Genomic DNA, 18411 nt, shown 5'->3' with positions numbered 1-18411 from the left:
ATCAGTGTCGGGACAGTTAAAGGTGTGAGGGGCAGTTAGCAGTGTGACTGTGATCAGTGTCGGGACTGTTAAAGGTGTGAGGGACGGTTGGCAGTGTGACTGTGATCAGTGTCGGGACAGTTAAAGGTGTGAGGGACAGTTAGCAGTGTGACTGTGATCAGTGTCAGGACAGTTTAAGGTGTGAGGAGCAGTTAGCAATGTGACTGGAGTCAGTGTCGGGACAGTGAAAGGTGTGAGGAGCAGTTAGCAATGTGACTGGGATCAGTGTCGGGACAGTTAAATGTGTGAGGGACAGTTAGCAGTGTGACTGGGATCAGTGTCGGGACAGTTAAAGGTGTGAGGGGCAGTTAGCAATGTGACTGTGATCAGTGTCGGGACAGTTAAATGTGTGAGAGGCAGTTAGCAGTGTGACTATGATCAGTGCCGGGACAGTTAAAGGTGTGAGGAGCAGTTAGCAATGTGACTGTGATCAGTGTCGGGACAGTTAAAGGTGTGAGGAGCAGTTAGCAGTGTGACTGCGATCAGTGTCGGGACAGTTAAATGTGTGAGAGGCAGTTAGCAGTGTGACTGGGATCAGTGTCGGGACAGTTAAATGTGTGAGAGGCAGTTAGCAATGTGACTGTGATCAGTGTCGGGACAGTTGAAGGTGTGAGGAGCAGTTAGCAGTGTGACTGTGATCAGTGTCGGGACAGTTAAAGGTGTGAGGAGCAGTTAGCAGGGTGACTGTGATCAGTGTCGGGACAGTTAAAGGTGTGAGGAGCAGTTAGCAGTGTGACTGTGATCAGTGTCGGGACAGTTAAAGGTGTGAGGGGCAGTTAGCAGTGTGACTGTGATCAGTGTCGGGACAGTTGAAGGTGTGAGGAGCAGTTAGCAGTGTGACTGTGATCAGTGTCGGGACAGTTAAAGGTGTGAGGAGCAGTTAGCAGGGTGACTGTGATCAGTGTCGGGACAGTTAAAGGTGTGAGGGGCAGTTAGCAGTGTGACTGTGATCAGTGTTGGGACAGTTAAAGGTGTGAGGAGCAGTTAGCAGTGTGACTGTGATCAGTGTTGGGACAGTTAAAGGTGTGAGGAGCAGTTAGCAATGTGACTGTGATCAGTGTCGGGACAGTTAAAGGTGTGAGGGGCAGTTAGCAGTGTGACTGTGATCAGTGTTGGGACAGTTAAAGGTGTGAGGGACAGTTACCAGTGTGATGTGATCAGTGTGGGGACAGTTAAAGGTGTGAGGGACAGTTAGCAATGTGACTGGGATCAGTGTGGGGACAGTTAAAGGTGTGAGGAGCAGTTAGCAGTGTGACTGTGTTCAGTGTCGGGACAGTTAAAGGTGTGAGGGACAGTTAGCAATGTGACTGGGATCAGTCTGGGGACAGTTAAAGGTGTGAGGAGCAGTTCGCAGTGTGACTGTGTTCAGTGTCGGGACAGTTAAAGGTGTGAGGGACAGTTAGCAGTGTGACTGTGATCAGTGTTGGGACAGTTAAAGGTGCGAGGAGCAGTTAGCAATGTGATTGTGATCAGTGTTGGGACAGTTAAAGGTGTGAGGGACAGTTAGCAGTCTGACTGTGATCAGTGTCGGGACAGTTAAAGGTGTGAGGAGCAGTTAGCAGTGTGACTGGGATCAGTGTTGGGACAGTTAAAGGTGTGAGGGGCAGTTAGCAATGTGACTGTGATCAGTGTTGGGACAGTTAAAGGTGTGAGGAGCAGTTAGCAATGTGACTGGGTTCAGTGTCGGGACAGTTAAAGGTGTGAGGGGCAGTTAGCAGTGTGACTGTGATCAGTGTCGGGACAGTTAAAGGTGTGAGGGGCAGTTAGCAATGTGACTGTGATCAGTGTCGGGACAGTTAAAGGTGTGAGGGGCAGGTAGCAGTGTGACTGTGTTCAGTGTCGGGACAGTTAAAGGTGTGAGGGGCAGGTAGCAGTGTGACTGTGTTCAGTGTCGCGACAGTTAAAGGTGTGAGGAGCAGTTTGCAGTGTGACTGGGATCAGTGTCGGGACAGTTAAAGGTGTGAGGGACAGTTAGCAATGTGACTGGGATCAGTGTCGGGACAGTTAAAGGTGTGAGGGGCAGTTAGCAGTGTGATTGTGATCTGTGTCGGGACAGTTAAAGGTGTGAGGGGCACTTAGCAGTGTGACTGGGTTCAGTGTTGGGACAGTTAAAGGTGTGAGGGACAGTTAGCAATGAGACTGGGATCAGTGTCGGGACAGTTAAAGGTGTGAGGGGCACTTAGCAGTGTGACTGTGATCAGTGTCGGGACAGTTAAAGGTGTGAGGGGAAGTTAGCAGTGTGGCTGTGATCAGTGTCAGGACAGTTAAAGGTGTGAGGGACAGTTAGCAATGTGACTGTGATCAGTGTCGGGACAGTTAAAGGTGTGAGGGGCAGGTAGCAATGTGACTGTGAACAGTGTCGGGACAGTTAAAGGTGTGAGGAGCAGTTAGCAGTGTGACTGTGATCAGTGTCGGGACAGTTAAAGGTGTGAGAGGCAGTTAGCAGTGTGACTGTGATTGTGTTGGGACAGTTAAAGGTGTGAGGAGCAGTTTGCAATGTGACTGGGATCAGTGTCGGGACAGTTAAAGGTGTGAGGAGCAGTTAGCAGTGTGACTGTGATCAGTGTTGGGACAGTTAAAGGTGTGAGGGACAGTTAGCAATGTGACTGGGATCACTGTCGGGACAGTTAAAGGTGTGAGGGGCACTTAGCAGTGTAACTGTGACCAGTGTCGGGACAGTTAAAGGTGTGAGGTGCAGTTAGCACTGTGACTGTGATCAGTGTTGGGACAGTTAAAGGTGTGAGGGACAGTTAGCAATGTGACTGGGATCAGTGTCGGGACAGTTAAAGGTGTGAGAGGCAGTTCGCAGTGTGACTGTGATCAGTGTCGGGACAGTTAAAGGTGTGAGGGGCAGTTCGCAGTGTGACTGTGATCAGTGTCGGGACAGTTAAAGGTGTGAGGGGCAGTTAGCAGTGTGACTGGGATCAATGTTGGGACAGTTAAAGGTGTGAGGGACAGTTAGCAGTTTGACTGTGATCAGTGTCAGGACAGTTTAAGGTGTGAGGAGCAGTTAGCAATGTGACTGGAATCAGTGTCGGGACAGTGAAAGGTGTGAGGACCAGTTAGCAATGTGACAGTGATCAGTGTCGGGACAGTTAAAGGTGTGAGGAGCAGTTAGCAATGTGACTGGAATCAGTGTCGGGACAGTGAAAGGTGTGAGGACCAGTTAGCAATGTGACTGTGATCAGTGTCGGGGCAGTTAAAGGTGTGAGGGGCAGTTAGCAATGTGACTGGGATCAGTGTCGGGACAGTTAAAGGTGTGAGCGGCAGTTAGCAATGTGACTGGGATCAGTTATGGGACAGTTAAATGTGTGAGGGACAGTTAGCAGTGTGACTGGGATCAGTGTCGGGACAGTTAAATGTGTGAGAGGCAGTTAGCAGTGTGACTGTGATCAGTGTGGGGACAGTTAAATGTGTGAGGGACAGTTAGCAGTGTGACTGTGATCAGTGTGGGGACAGTTAAAGGTGTGAGGAGCAGTTAGCAATGTCACCGTGATCAGTGTCAGGACAGTTAAAGGTGTGAGGAGCAGTTAGCAATGTCACTGTGATCAGTGTCAGGACAGTTAAAGGTGTGAGGGGCAGTTAGCAGTGTGACTGTGATCAGTGTCGGGACAGTTAAATGTGTGAGGGACAGTTAGCAGTGTCACTGTGATCAGTGTGGGGACAGTTAAAGGTGTGAGGAGCAGTTAGCAATGTCACTGTGATCAGTGTCAGGACAGTTAAAGGTGTGAGGGGCAGTTAGCAGTGTGACTGTGATCAGTGTGGGGACAGTTAAAGGTGTGAGGAGCAGTTAGCAGTGTGACTGTGACCAGTGTCAGGACAGTTAAAGGTGTGAGGGGCAGTTAGCAGTGTGACTGGGATCTGTGCGGGACAGTTAAAGGTGTGAGGGGCAGTTAGCAGTCTGACTGTGATCAGTGTCGGGACAGTTAAAGGTGTGAGGAGCAGTTAGCAGTGTGACTGTGATCAGTGTCGGGACAGTTAAAGGTGTGAGGAGCAGTTAGCAGTGTGACTGTGATCAGTGTCGGGACAGTTAAAGGTGTGAGGAGCAGTTAGCAGTGTGACTGGGATCAGTGTTGGGACAGTTAAAGGTGTGAGGAGCAGTTAGCAGTGTGACTGGGATCAGTGTTGGGACAGTTAAAGGTGTGAGGAGCAGTTAGCAGTGTGACTGTGATCAGTATTCCGACAGTTAAAGGTGTGAGGGGCAGTTAGCAGTGTGACTGTGATCAGTGTCGGGACTGTTAAAGGTGTGAGGGACGGTTGGCAGTGTGACTGTGATCAGTGTCGGGACAGTTAAAGGTGTGAGGGACAGTTAGCAGTGTGACTGTGATCAGTGTCAGGACAGTTTAAGGTGTGAGGAGCAGTTAGCAATGTGACTGGAATCAGTGTCGGGACAGTGAAAGGTGTGAGGAGCAGTTAGCAATGTGACTGGGATCAGTGTCGGGACAGTTAAATGTGTGAGGGACAGTTAGCAGTGTGACTGGGATCAGTGTCGGGACAGTTAAAGGTGTGAGGGGCAGTTAGCAATGTGACTGTGATCAGTGTGGGGACAGTTAAATGTGTGAGAGGCAGTTAGCAGTGTGACTATGATCAGTGCCGGGACAGTTAAAGGTGTGAGGAGCAGTTAGCAGTGTGACTGTGATCAGTGTCAGGACAGTTAAAGGTGTAAGGGGCAGTTAGCAGTGTGACTGGGATCAGTGTTGGGACAGTTAAAGGTGTGAGGGGCAGTTAGCAGTCTGACTGTGATCAGTGTCGGGACAGTTAAAGGTGTGAGTGACAGTTAGCAATGTGACTGGGATCAGTGTTGGGACAGTTAAAGGTGGGAGGGGCAGTTAGCAGTGTGACTGTGATCAGTGTCGGGACAGTTAAAGGTGGGAGGGGCAGTTAGCAGTGTGACTGTGATCAGTGTCGGGACAGTTAAAGGTGTGAGTGGCAGTTAGCAGTGTGACTGTGATCAGTGTCGGGACAGTTAAAGGTGTGAGGGGAAGTTAGCAGTGTGGCTGTGATCAGTGTCAGGACAGTTAAAGGTGTGAGGGACAGTTAGCAATGTGACTGTGATCAGTGTCGGGACAGTTAAAGGTGTGAGGGGCAGGTAGCAATGTGACTGTGAACAGTGTCGGGACAGTTAAAGGTGTGAGGAGCAGTTAGCAGTGTGACTGTGATCAGTGTCGGGACAGTTAAAGGTGTGAGAGGCAGTTAGCAGTGTGACTGTGATTGTGTTGGGACAGTTAAAGGTGTGAGGAGCAGTTTGCAATGTGACTGGGATCAGTGTCGGGACAGTTAAAGGTGTGAGGAGCAGTTAGCAGTGTGACTGTGATCAGTGTTGGGACAGTTAAAGGTGTGAGGGACAGTTAGCAATGTGACTGGGATCACTGTCGGGACAGTTAAAGGTGTGAGGGGCACTTAGCAGTGTAACTGTGACCAGTGTCGGGACAGTTAAAGGTGTGAGGTGCAGTTAGCACTGTGACTGTGATCAGTGTTGGGACAGTTAAAGGTGTGAGGGACAGTTAGCAATGTGACTGGGATCAGTGTCGGGACAGTTAAAGGTGTGAGAGGCAGTTCGCAGTGTGACTGTGATCAGTGTCGGGACAGTTAAAGGTGTGAGGGGCAGTTCGCAGTGTGACTGTGATCAGTGTCGGGACAGTTAAAGGTGTGAGGGGCAGTTAGCAGTGTGACTGGGATCAATGTTGGGACAGTTAAAGGTGTGAGGGACAGTTAGCAGTTTGACTGTGATCAGTGTCAGGACAGTTTAAGGTGTGAGGAGCAGTTAGCAATGTGACTGGAATCAGTGTCGGGACAGTGAAAGGTGTGAGGACCAGTTAGCAATGTGACAGTGATCAGTGTCGGGACAGTTAAAGGTGTGAGGAGCAGTTAGCAATGTGACTGGAATCAGTGTCGGGACAGTGAAAGGTGTGAGGACCAGTTAGCAATGTGACTGTGATCAGTGTCGGGGCAGTTAAAGGTGTGAGGGGCAGTTAGCAATGTGACTGGGATCAGTGTCGGGACAGTTAAAGGTGTGAGCGGCAGTTAGCAATGTGACTGGGATCAGTTATGGGACAGTTAAATGTGTGAGGGACAGTTAGCAGTGTGACTGGGATCAGTGTCGGGACAGTTAAATGTGTGAGAGGCAGTTAGCAGTGTGACTGTGATCAGTGTGGGGACAGTTAAATGTGTGAGGGACAGTTAGCAGTGTGACTGTGATCAGTGTGGGGACAGTTAAAGGTGTGAGGAGCAGTTAGCAATGTCACCGTGATCAGTGTCAGGACAGTTAAAGGTGTGAGGAGCAGTTAGCAATGTCACTGTGATCAGTGTCAGGACAGTTAAAGGTGTGAGGGGCAGTTAGCAGTGTGACTGTGATCAGTGTCGGGACAGTTAAATGTGTGAGGGACAGTTAGCAGTGTCACTGTGATCAGTGTGGGGACAGTTAAAGGTGTGAGGAGCAGTTAGCAATGTCACTGTGATCAGTGTCAGGACAGTTAAAGGTGTGAGGGGCAGTTAGCAGTGTGACTGTGATCAGTGTGGGGACAGTTAAAGGTGTGAGGAGCAGTTAGCAGTGTGACTGTGACCAGTGTCAGGACAGTTAAAGGTGTGAGGGGCAGTTAGCAGTGTGACTGGGATCTGTGCGGGACAGTTAAAGGTGTGAGGGGCAGTTAGCAGTCTGACTGTGATCAGTGTCGGGACAGTTAAAGGTGTGAGGAGCAGTTAGCAGTGTGACTGTGATCAGTGTCGGGACAGTTAAAGGTGTGAGGAGCAGTTAGCAGTGTGACTGTGATCAGTGTCGGGACAGTTAAAGGTGTGAGGAGCAGTTAGCAGTGTGACTGGGATCAGTGTTGGGACAGTTAAAGGTGTGAGGAGCAGTTAGCAGTGTGACTGGGATCAGTGTTGGGACAGTTAAAGGTGTGAGGAGCAGTTAGCAGTGTGACTGTGATCAGTATTCCGACAGTTAAAGGTGTGAGGGGCAGTTAGCAGTGTGACTGTGATCAGTGTCGGGACTGTTAAAGGTGTGAGGGACGGTTGGCAGTGTGACTGTGATCAGTGTCGGGACAGTTAAAGGTGTGAGGGACAGTTAGCAGTGTGACTGTGATCAGTGTCAGGACAGTTTAAGGTGTGAGGAGCAGTTAGCAATGTGACTGGAATCAGTGTCGGGACAGTGAAAGGTGTGAGGAGCAGTTAGCAATGTGACTGGGATCAGTGTCGGGACAGTTAAATGTGTGAGGGACAGTTAGCAGTGTGACTGGGATCAGTGTCGGGACAGTTAAAGGTGTGAGGGGCAGTTAGCAATGTGACTGTGATCAGTGTGGGGACAGTTAAATGTGTGAGAGGCAGTTAGCAGTGTGACTATGATCAGTGCCGGGACAGTTAAAGGTGTGAGGAGCAGTTAGCAGTGTGACTGTGATCAGTGTCAGGACAGTTAAAGGTGTAAGGGGCAGTTAGCAGTGTGACTGGGATCAGTGTTGGGACAGTTAAAGGTGTGAGGGGCAGTTAGCAGTCTGACTGTGATCAGTGTCGGGACAGTTAAAGGTGTGAGTGACAGTTAGCAATGTGACTGGGATCAGTGTTGGGACAGTTAAAGGTGGGAGGGGCAGTTAGCAGTGTGACTGTGATCAGTGTCGGGACAGTTAAAGGTGGGAGGGGCAGTTAGCAGTGTGACTGTGATCAGTGTCGGGACAGTTAAAGGTGTGAGTGGCAGTTAGCAGTGTGACTGTGATCAGTGTCGGGACAGTTAAAGGTGTGAGGAGCAGTTAGCAATGTGACTGTGATCAGTGTCGGGACAGTTAAAGGTGTGAGGGGCAGTTAGCAGTGTGACTGTGATCAGTGTCGGGACAGTTAAAGGTGTGAGGGGCAGTTAGCAATGTGACTGTGATCAGTGTCGGGACAGTTAAAGGTGTGAGGGGCAGGTAGCAGTGTGACTGTGATCAGTGTTGGGACAGTTAAAGGTGTGAGGAGCAGTTTGCAGTGTGACTGTGATCAGTGTTGGGACAGTTAAAGGTGTGAGGGACAGTTAGAAATGTGACTGGGATCAGTGTCGGGACAGTTAAAGGTGTGAGGGGCAGTTAGCAGTGTGACTGGGTTCAGTGTTGGGACAGTTAAAGGTGTGAGGGACAGTTAGCAATGAGACTGGGATCAGTGTCGGGACAGGTAAAGGTGTGAGGGACAGTTAGCAATGTGACTGTGATCAGTGTCGGGACAGTTGAAGGTGTGAGGGGCAGGTAGCAATGTGACTGTGATCAGTGTCGGGACAGTTAAAGGTGTGAGGAGCAGTTAGCAGTGTGACTGTGATCAGTGTCGGGACAGTTAAAGGTGTGAGAGGCAGTTAGCAGTGTGACTGTGATCAGTGTTGGGACAGTTAAAGGTGTGAGGAGCAGTTTGCAATGTGACTGGGATCAGTGTCGGGACAGTTAAAGGTGTGAGGAGCAGTTAGCAGTGTGACTGTGATCAGTGTTGGGACAGTTAAAGGTGTGAGGGACAGTTAGCAATGTGACTGGGATCAGTGTCGGGACAGTTAAAGGTGTGAGGGGCACTTAGCAGTGTAACTGTGACCAGTGTCGGGACAGTTAAAGGTGTGAGGTGCAGTTAGCACTGTGACTGTGATCAGTGTTGGGACAGTTAAAGGTGTGAGGGACAGTTAGCAATGTGACTGGGATCAGTGTCGGGACAGTTAAAGGTGTGAGAGGCAGTTCGCAGTGTGACTGTGATCAGTGTCGGGACAGTGAAAGGTGTGAGGGGCAGTTCGCAGTGTGACTGTGATCAGTGTCGGGACAGTTAAAGGTGTGAGGGGCAGTTAGCAGTGTGACTGGGATCAATGTTGGGACAGTTAAAGGTGTGAGGGACAGTTAGCAGTTTGACTGTGATCAGTGTCAGGACAGTTTAAGGTGTGAGGAGCAGTTAGCAATGTGACTGGAATCAGTGTCGGGACAGTGAAAGGTGTGAGGACCAGTTAGCAATGTGACAGTGATCAGTGTCGGGACAGTTAAAGGTGTGAGGAGCAGTTAGCAATGTGACTGGAATCAGTGTCGGGACAGTGAAAGGTGTGAGGACCAGTTAGCAATGTGACTGTGATCAGTGTCGGGGCAGTTAAAGGTGTGAGGGGCAGTTAGCAATGTGACTGGGATCAGTGTCGGGACAGTTAAAGGTGTGAGCGGCAGTTAGCAATGTGACTGGGATCAGTTATGGGACAGTTAAATGTGTGAGGGACAGTTGGCAGTGTGACTGGGATCAGTGTCGGGACAGTTAAATGTGTGAGAGGCAGTTAGCAGTGTGACTGTGATCAGTGTGGGGACAGTTAAATGTGTGAGGGACAGTTAGCAGTGTGACTGTGATCAGTGTGGGGACAGTTAAAGGTGTGAGGAGCAGTTAGCAATGTCACTGTGATCAGTGTCAGGACAGTTAATGGTGTGAGGAGCAGTTAGCAATGTCACTGTGATCAGTGTCAGGACAGTTAAAGGTGTGAGGGGCAGTTAGCAGTGTGACTGTGATCAGTGTCGGGACAGTTAAATGTGTGAGGGACAGTTAGCAGTGTCACTGTGATCAGTGTGTGGACAGTTAAAGGTGTGAGGAGCAGTTAGCAATGTCACTGTGATCAGTGTCAGGACAGTTAAAGGTGTGAGGGGCAGTTAGCAGTGTGACTGTGATCAGTGTCGGGACAGTTAAATGTGTGAGGGACAGTTAGCAGTGTGACTGTGATCAGTGTGGGGACAGTTAAAGGTGTGAGGAGCAGTTAGCAGTGTGACTGTGACCAGTGTCAGGACAGTTAAAGGTGTGAGGGGCAGTTAGCAGTGTGACTGGGATCTGTGCGGGACAGTTAAAGGTGTGAGGGGCAGTTAGCAGTGTGACTGGGATCAGTGTTGGGACAGTTAAAGGGGTGAGGGGCAGTTAGCCATGTGACTGGGATCAGTGTTGGGACAGTTAAAGGTGTGAGGGGCAGGTTAGCAGTGTGACTGTGATCAGTGTCGGGACAGTTCAAGGTGTGAGGGGCAGTTAGCAGTGTGACTGTGATCAGTGTCGGGACAGTTAACGGTGTGAGGGGCAGTTAGCAGTGTGACTGTGATCAGTGTCGGGACAGTTAAAGGTGTGAGGGGCAGTTAGCAGTGTGACTGTGATCAGTGTCGGGACAGTTAAACGTGTGAGGGGCAGTTAGCAGTGTGACTGTGATCAGTGTCGGGACAGTTAAAGGTGTGAGGAGCAGTTAGCAATGTGACTGTGATCAGTGTCGGGACAGTTAAAGGTGTGAGGGACAGTTAGCAGTGTGAGTGTGATCAGTGTCGGGACAGTTAAAGGTGTGAGGGGCAGTTAGCAGTGTGACTGTGATCAGTGTCGGGACAGTTAAAGGTGTGAGGGGCAGTTAGCAGTGTGACTGTGATCAGTGTCGGGACAGTGAAAGGTGTGAGGGGCAGGTAGCAGTGTGACTGTGATCAGTGTTGGGACAGTTAAAGGTGTGAGGAGCAGTTAGCAGTGTGACTGTGATCAGTGTCAGGACAGTTAAAGGTGTGAGGGGCAGTTAGCAATGTGACTGTGATCAGTGTCAGGACAGTTAAAGGTGTGAGGAGCAGTTAGCAGTGTGACTGTGATCAGTGTCGGGACAGTTAAAGGTGTGAGGAGCAGTTAGCAGTGTGACTGTGATCAGTGTCAGGACAGTTAAAGGTGTGAGGAGCAGTTAGCAATGTGACTGTGATCAGTGTTGGGACAGTTAAAGGTGTGAGGGACAGTTAGCAATGTGGCTGTAATCAGTGTCAGGACAGTTAAAGGTGTGAGGGGCAGTTAGCAATGTGACTGTGATCAGTGTCGGGACAGTTAAAGGTGTGAGGGGCAGTTAGCAATGTGACTGTGATCTGTGTCGGGACAGTTAAAGGTGTGAGGGGCACTTAGCAGTGTGACTGTGATCAGTGTTGGGACAGTTAAAGGTGTGAGGGGCAGTTAGCAGTGTGACTGTGATCAGTGTCAGGACAGTTAAAGGTGTGAGGAGCAGTTAGCAATGTGACTGTGATCAGTGTCGGGACAGTTAAAGGTGTGAGGGACAGTTAGCGATGTGACTGGGATCAGTGTCGGGACAGTTAAAGGTGTGAGGGGCAGTTAGAAGTGTGACTGTGATCAGTGTTGGGACAGTTAAATGTGTGAGGGACAGTTAGCGATGTGACTGGGATCAGTGTCGGGACAGTTAAAGGTGTGAGGGGCAGTTAGCAGTGTGATTGTGATCTGTGTCGGGACAGTTAAAGGTGTGAGGGGCACTGAGCAGTGTGACTGTGATCAGTGTCGGGACAGTTAAAGGTGTGAGGTGCAGTTAGCACTGTGACTGTTATCAGTGTTGGGACAGTTAAAGGGGTGAGGGGCAGTTAGCCATGTGACTGGGATCAGTGTTGGGACAGTTAAAGGTGTGAGGGGCAGGTTAGCAGTGTGACTGTGATCAGTGTCGGGACAGTTAAAGGTGTGAGGGGCAGTTAGCAGTGTGACTGTGATCAGTGTCGGGACAGTTAACGGTGTGAGGGGCAGTTAGCAGTGTGACTGTGATCAGTGTCGGGACAGTTAAAGGTGTGAGGGGCAGTTAGCAGTGTGACTGTGATCAGTGTCGGGACAGTTAAACGTGTGAGGGGCAGTTAGCAGTGTGACTGTGATCAGTGTCGGGACAGTTAAAGGTGTGAGGAGCAGTTAGCAATGTGACTGTGATCAGTGTCGGGACAGTTAAAGGTGTGAGGGACAGTTAGCAGTGTGAGTGTGATCAGTGTCGGGACAGTTAAAGGTGTGAGGGGCAGTTAGCAGTGTGACTGTGATCAGTGTCGGGACAGTTAAAGGTGTGAGGGGCAGTTAGCAGTGTGACTGTGATCAGTGTCGGGACAGTGAAAGGTGTGAGGGGCAGGTAGCAGTGTGACTGTGATCAGTGTTGGGACAGTTAAAGGTGTGAGGAGCAGTTAGCAGTGTGACTGTGATCAGTGTCAGGACAGTTAAAGGTGTGAGGGGCAGTTAGCAATGTGACTGTGATCAGTGTCAGGACAGTTAAAGGTGTGAGGAGCAGTTAGCAGTGTGACTGTGATCAGTGTCGGGACAGTTAAAGGTGTGAGGAGCAGTTAGCAGTGTGACTGTGATCAGTGTCAGGACAGTTAAAGGTGTGAGGAGCAGTTAGCAATGTGACTGTGATCAGTGTCGGGACAGTTAAAGGTGTGAGGGGCAGTTAGCAATGTGACTGTGATCTGTGTCGGGACAGTTAAAGGTGTGAGGGGCACTTAGCAGTGTGACTGTGATCAGTGTTGGGACAGTTAAAGGTGTGAGGGGCAGTTAGCAGTGTGACTGTGATCAGTGTCAGGACAGTTAAAGGTGTGAGGAGCAGTTAGCAATGTGACTGTGATCAGTGTCGGGACAGTTAAAGGTGTGAGGGACAGTTAGCGATGTGACTGGGATCAGTGTCGGGACAGTTAAAGGTGTGAGGGGCAGTTAGAAGTGTGACTGTGATCAGTGTTGGGACAGTTAAATGTGTGAGGGACAGTTAGCGATGTGACTGGGATCAGTGTCGGGACAGTTAAAGGTGTGAGGGGCAGTTAGCAGTGTGATTGTGATCTGTGTCGGGACAGTTAAAGGTGTGAGGGGCACTGAGCAGTGTGACTGTGATCAGTGTCGGGACAGTTAAAGGTGTGAGGTGCAGTTAGCACTGTGACTGTTTTCAGTGTTGGGACAGTTAAAGGTGTGAGGGACAGTTAGCAGTGTGACTGGGATCAGTGTCGGGACAGTTAAAGGTGTGAGAGGCAGTTAGCTGTGTGACTGTGATCAGTGTCGGGACAGTTAAAGGTGTGAGGGGCAGTTAGCAGTGTGACTGTGTTCAGTGTCGGGACAGTTAAAGGTGTGAGGGGCAGTTAGCAGTGTGACTGTGATCAGTGTCGGGACAGTTAAAGTTGTGAGGGGCAGTTAGCAGTGTGACTGTGATCAGTGTCGGGACAGTTAAAGGTGTGAGGTGCAGTTAGCAGTGTGACTGTGATCAGTGTTGGGACAGTTAAAGGTGTGAGGTGCAGTTAGCAGTGTGACTGCGATCAGTGTTGGGACAGTTAAAGGTGTGAGGAGCAGTTAGCAGTGTGACTGGGATCAATGTCGGGACAGTTAAAGATGTGAGGGACAGTTAGCAGTGTGACTGGGATCAGTGGCAGGGGCAGTTAGTGTGACAAGGATCAGTGACAGGGGCAGTGAGTGTGGCAGGGATCAGTGACAGGGGCAGTGAGTGTGACTGGGATCAGTGTCAGGGTCAGTGAGTGTGACTGGGATGAGTGAAAGGGGCAGATTGTTTGACTGGGATCAGTGACAGGGGCAGTTAATGTGACTGGGATCAGTGACAGGGGCAGTTAGTGTGACTGGGATCAGTGACAGGGACAAATGAGTGATACTGGAATCAGTGACAGGGGCAGTGAGTGTGACTAGGATCAGTGACAGAGGTAGTGAGTGTGACTGGGATCGGTGATGGGTCGTTAGTGTTACTGGGATCAGTGACAGAGGAGGTGAGTGTGACCAGGATCAGTGACAGGGGCAGTGAGTGTGACTGGGATCAGTGACAGGAGCAGTGAGTGTGACTGGGATCAGTGACAGGGGCAGTGAATGTGACTGGGATCAGTGACAGAGGATGTTAGTGTGACCAGGATCAGTGATAGGGGCAGTGAGTGTGACTGGGATCATTGACAGGGCAGTGAATGTGATCAGTGAGAGGGGCAGTGAATGTGACTGGGATCAGTGACAGAGGATGTTAGTGTGACCAGGATCAGTGATAGGGCAGTGAGTGTGACTGGGATCAGTGACAGGGGCAGTGAATGTGACTGGGATCAGTGACAGAGGATGTTAGTGTGACCAGGATCAGTGATAGGGGCAGTGAGTGTGACTGGGATCAGTGACAGGGGCAATGAATGTGACTGGGTTCAGTGACAGGCGAAGTTAGTGTGACTGGGATCAGTGATAGGGTCAGTAAGTGTGACTGGGATCATTGACAGGGGCAGTGAGTGTGACAGGGATGAGTGCCAGAGGCAGTGAGTGTGACTGGGATCAGTGACAGGGCAGTGAATGTGATCAGTGAGAGGGGCAGAGAGTGTGACATGGATCAGTGACAGGGGCAGTGAGTGTGACTGGCATCAATTACAGGGCAGTGAGTGTGACTGGGATAAGTGAGAGGGGCAGAGAGTGTCACAGGGATCAGTGACAGGGGCAGTGAGTGTGACTGGGACCAGTGACAGGGCAGTGAGTGTGACTGGGATCAGTGACGGGGGCATGAAGTGTGACTGGGATCAGTGACAGTGGCAGTACGTGTGACTGGGATCAGTGACAGGTGCAGTTAGTGTGACAGGGATCAGTGACAGGGTCAGTGAGAGTGACTGCAATCATGACAGGGGTAGTAAGTGTGACTGGGATCAGTGACAGGGGCAGTAGGTGTTGCTGGGATCAGTGACATGGTCAGTGAGAGTGACTGCGATCAGTGACAGGGGCAGTAAGTGTAACTGGGATCAGTGACAGGGGCAGTAAGTGTGACTGTCATCAATGACAGGGTCAGTGAGAGTGACTGTGATCAGTGACAGGGACAGTTAGTGTGTCTGGGATTAGTGACGGGGCAGTGAGTGTGACTGGGATAAGTGACAGTGGCAGTGATTGTGCCTGGGATCAGGGAGAGGGGCAGTGAGTGTGACTGGGATAAGGAACAGCGACAGTCAGTGTGACCAGGATTAGTGATGGGGGCAGTCAGTGCGACTGGGATCAGTGACAGGGGCAGTGATTGTGCCTGGGATCAGTGACAGGGGCAGTTACTGTGTCTGGGACCAGTGACAGGGTCAGTGAGTGTGACTGGGATCAGTGACGGGGCTGTGAATGTGACTAGGATCAGTGACAGGGCAGTGAATGTGATTGGGATCAGTGACAGGGCAGTGAGTGTGACTAGGATCAGTGACAGGGGCAGTGAATGTGACTGGGATCAGTGAGGGCAGTGAGTGTGACTGGGATCAGTGAGAGGGGCAGAGAGTGTGACAGGGATCAGTGACAGGGCAGTGAGTGTGACTGGGATCAGTGAGAGGGGGAGAGAATGAGACAGGGTTCAGTGACAGGGGCAGTGAGTGTGACTGGCATCAATGACAGGGCAGTGAGTGTGACTGGGATCAGTGAGAGGGGCAGAGAGTGTGACAGGGATCAGTGACAGGGGCAGTGAGTGTGACTGGGATCAGTGACATGGGTAGTAGGTGTGACTGGGATCAGTGACAGCGGCAGTACGTGTGACTGGGATCAGTGACAGGGGTAGTTAGTGTGACAGGGATCAGTGACAGGGTCAGTGAGAGTGACTGCGATCAGTGACAGGGGCAGTAAGTGTGATGGGATCAGTGACAGGGGCAGTCAGTGTGACTGGCATCAATGCCGGGGCAGTGAGTGTGATAGGGATAAGTGACAGGGGCAGTGAGTGTGCCAGGGATCAGTGACAGGGTCAGTGAGAGTGACTGCGATCAGTGACAGGGGCAGTAAGTGTGACTGGGCTCAGTGACCGGGGCAGTGAGTGTGACTGTGATCAGTGACAGGGGCAGTAAGTGTGACTGGGATCAGTGCCAGGGGCAGTAAGTGTGACTGGCATCAATGACAGGGTCAGTGAGAGTGACTGGGATCAGTGACAGGGGCAGTGAGTGTGACTGGGTTCAGTGACAGGAGCCAGTGAGTGTGTTTGGGATCAGTAACGGGGGCAGTGAGTGTGACAGGGATCAGTGACAGGGGTAGTTCGTGTGACTGGTATCAGTGACAGGGGCAGTGAGAGTGACTGCGAGCAGTGACAGGGTCAGTGAGTGTGACTGGGATCAGTGACAGGTGCAGTAAGTGTGACTGGCATCAATGACAGTGTCAGTGAGTGTGACTAGGATCAGTGACAGGGTCAGTGAGTGTGACTGGGATCAGTGACAGAGACAGTGAGTGTTACTGGGATCAGAGACAGACAGTGAGCGTGACTGTGAACAGTGACTGGGTCAATAAGTGTGACTGGGTTCAGTGACAGGCGAAGTTAGTGTGACTGGGATCAGTAATAGGGTCAGTGAGTGTGACTAGGTTTAGTGACAGGGGCAGTGAGTGTGGCTGGGATCAGTGGCAGGGGCAGTTAGTGTGACAAGGATCAGTGACAGGGGCAGTGAGTGTGACAGGGATCAGTGACAGGGGCAGTGAGTGTGACTGGGGTCAGTGTCAGGGTCAGTGAGTGTGACTGGGATCAGTGACAGGCACAGTTAGTGTGACTGGGATCAGTGACAATTGCAGTGAATGTGACTGGGATCAGTGACAGGCGCAGTGACTGTGAATGGGATTAGTGTCGTGATAGTTAAAGGTGTGAGGGACAGTTAGCAATGTGACTGTGATCAGTGTCGGGACAGTTAAAGGTGTGAGGAGCAGTTAGCAGTGTGACTGGGATCAGTGTCGGGACAGTTAAAGATGTGAGGGACAGTTAGCAGTGTGACTGGGATCAGTGGCAGGGGCAGTTAGTGTGACAAGGATCAGTGACAGGGGCAGTGAGTGTGACAGGGATCAGTGACAGGGGCAATGAGTGTGACTGGGATCAGTGACAGACACAGTTAGTGTGACTGGGATCAGTGACAGACACAGTTAGTGTGACTGGGATCAGTGACAGGGACAGTGAATGTGACTGGGATCAGTGACAGGCGCAGTGACTGTGAATGGGATCAGTGAGAGGGGCAGTGAATGTGACTGGGATCAGTGACAGGGTCAAATGAGTGATACTGGAATCAGTGACAGGGGCAGATTGTTTGACTGGGATCAGTGACAGGGGCAGTTAATGTGACTGGGATCAGTGACAGGGGCAGTGAATGTGACTGGGATCAGTGACAGGGTCAAATGAGTGATGCTGGAATCAGTGACAGGGGCAGTTAATGTGACTGGGATCAGTGAAAGGGTCAATGAGTGATACTGTGATCAGTAACATGGGCAGTGAGTGTGACTAGGATCAGTGACAGGGGTAGTTTGTGTGACTGGGATCAGTGACAGGAGCAGTGAGTGTGACTGGGATCAGTGACAGTGGTAGTGAGTGTGACTGGGATCAATGATGGGTCGTTAGTGTTACTGGGATCAGTGACAGGGGCAGTGAGTGTGACTGGGATCAGTGACAGGGGAGGTTAGTGTGACCAGGATCAGTGATAGGGGCAGTGAGTGTGACTGGGATCATTGACAGGGGCAGTGAGTGTGACAGGGATCAGTGCCAGAGGCAGTGAGTGTGACTGGGATCAGTGACAGGGCAGTGAGTGTGACTGGGATCAGTGAGAGGGGCAGAGAGTGTGACATGGATCAGTGACAGGGGAAGTGAGTGTGACTGGGATCAGTGAAAGGTGTAGTAAGTGTGACTGGGATCAGTGACAGGGGCAGTAGGTGTGACTGGGATCAGTGAAAGGTGTAGTAAGTGTGACTGGGATCAGTGACAGGGGCAGTAGGTGTGACTGGGATCAGTGACATGGTCAGTGACAGTTACTGCGATCAGTGACAGGGGCAGTAAGTGTAACTGGGACCAGTGACAGGGGCAGTAAGTGTGACTGGCATCAATGACAGGGTCAGTGAGAGTGACTGTGATCAGTGACAGGGACAGTTAGTGTGTCTGGGATTAGTGACGGGGCAGTGATTGTGCCTGGGATCAGTGAGAGGGGCAGTGAGTGTGACTGGGATAAGGAACAGTGACAGTCAGTGTGACTGGGATTAGTGACGGGGGCAGTCAGTGCGACTGGGATCAGTGACAGGGGAAGTGATTGTGCCTGGGATCAGTGACAGGGGCAGTTACTGTGTCTGGGACCAGTGACAGGGTCAGTAAGTGTGACTGGGATCAGTGACGGGGCAGTGAGTGTGACTGGGATCAGTGACAGGGGCAGTGAGTGTGACTGGGATCAGTGACAGGGCAGTGAGTGTGACTGGGATCAGTGAGAGGGGGAGAGAGTGAGACAGGGTTCAGTGACAGGGGCAGTGAGTGTGACTGACATCAATGACAGGGGCAGTGAGTGTGACTGGGATCAGTGTCAGGGTCAGTGAGTGTGACTGGGATCAGTGACAGACACAGTTAGTGTGACTGGGATCAGTGCCAGGGGCAGTAATTGTGACTGGCATCAATGACAGGGTCAGTGAGAGTGACTGTGATCAGTGACAGGGGCAGTGAGTGTGACAGGGATCAGTGACAGGGGCAGTGAGTGTGACTAGGCTCAGTGACAGGGGTAGTTTGTGTGACTGGGATCAGTGACAGGAGCAGTGAGTGTGACTGGGATCAGTGACAGTGGTAGTGAGTGTGACTGGGATCAATGATGGGTCGTTAGTGTTACTGGGATCAGTGACAGGGGCAGTGAGTGTGACTGGGATCAGTGCCAGGGGAGGTTAGTGTGACCAGGATCAGTGATAGGGGCAGTGAGTGTG

The sequence above is a fragment of the Scyliorhinus torazame genome, chromosome 5 (genome assembly GCF_047496885.1).
Source record: "Scyliorhinus torazame isolate Kashiwa2021f chromosome 5, sScyTor2.1, whole genome shotgun sequence".
Taxonomy (NCBI): Eukaryota; Metazoa; Chordata; class Chondrichthyes; order Carcharhiniformes; family Scyliorhinidae; genus Scyliorhinus; species Scyliorhinus torazame.
The sequence above is the reverse complement of the archived record's forward strand: the minus strand, read 5'-3'. Positions refer to the sequence as shown.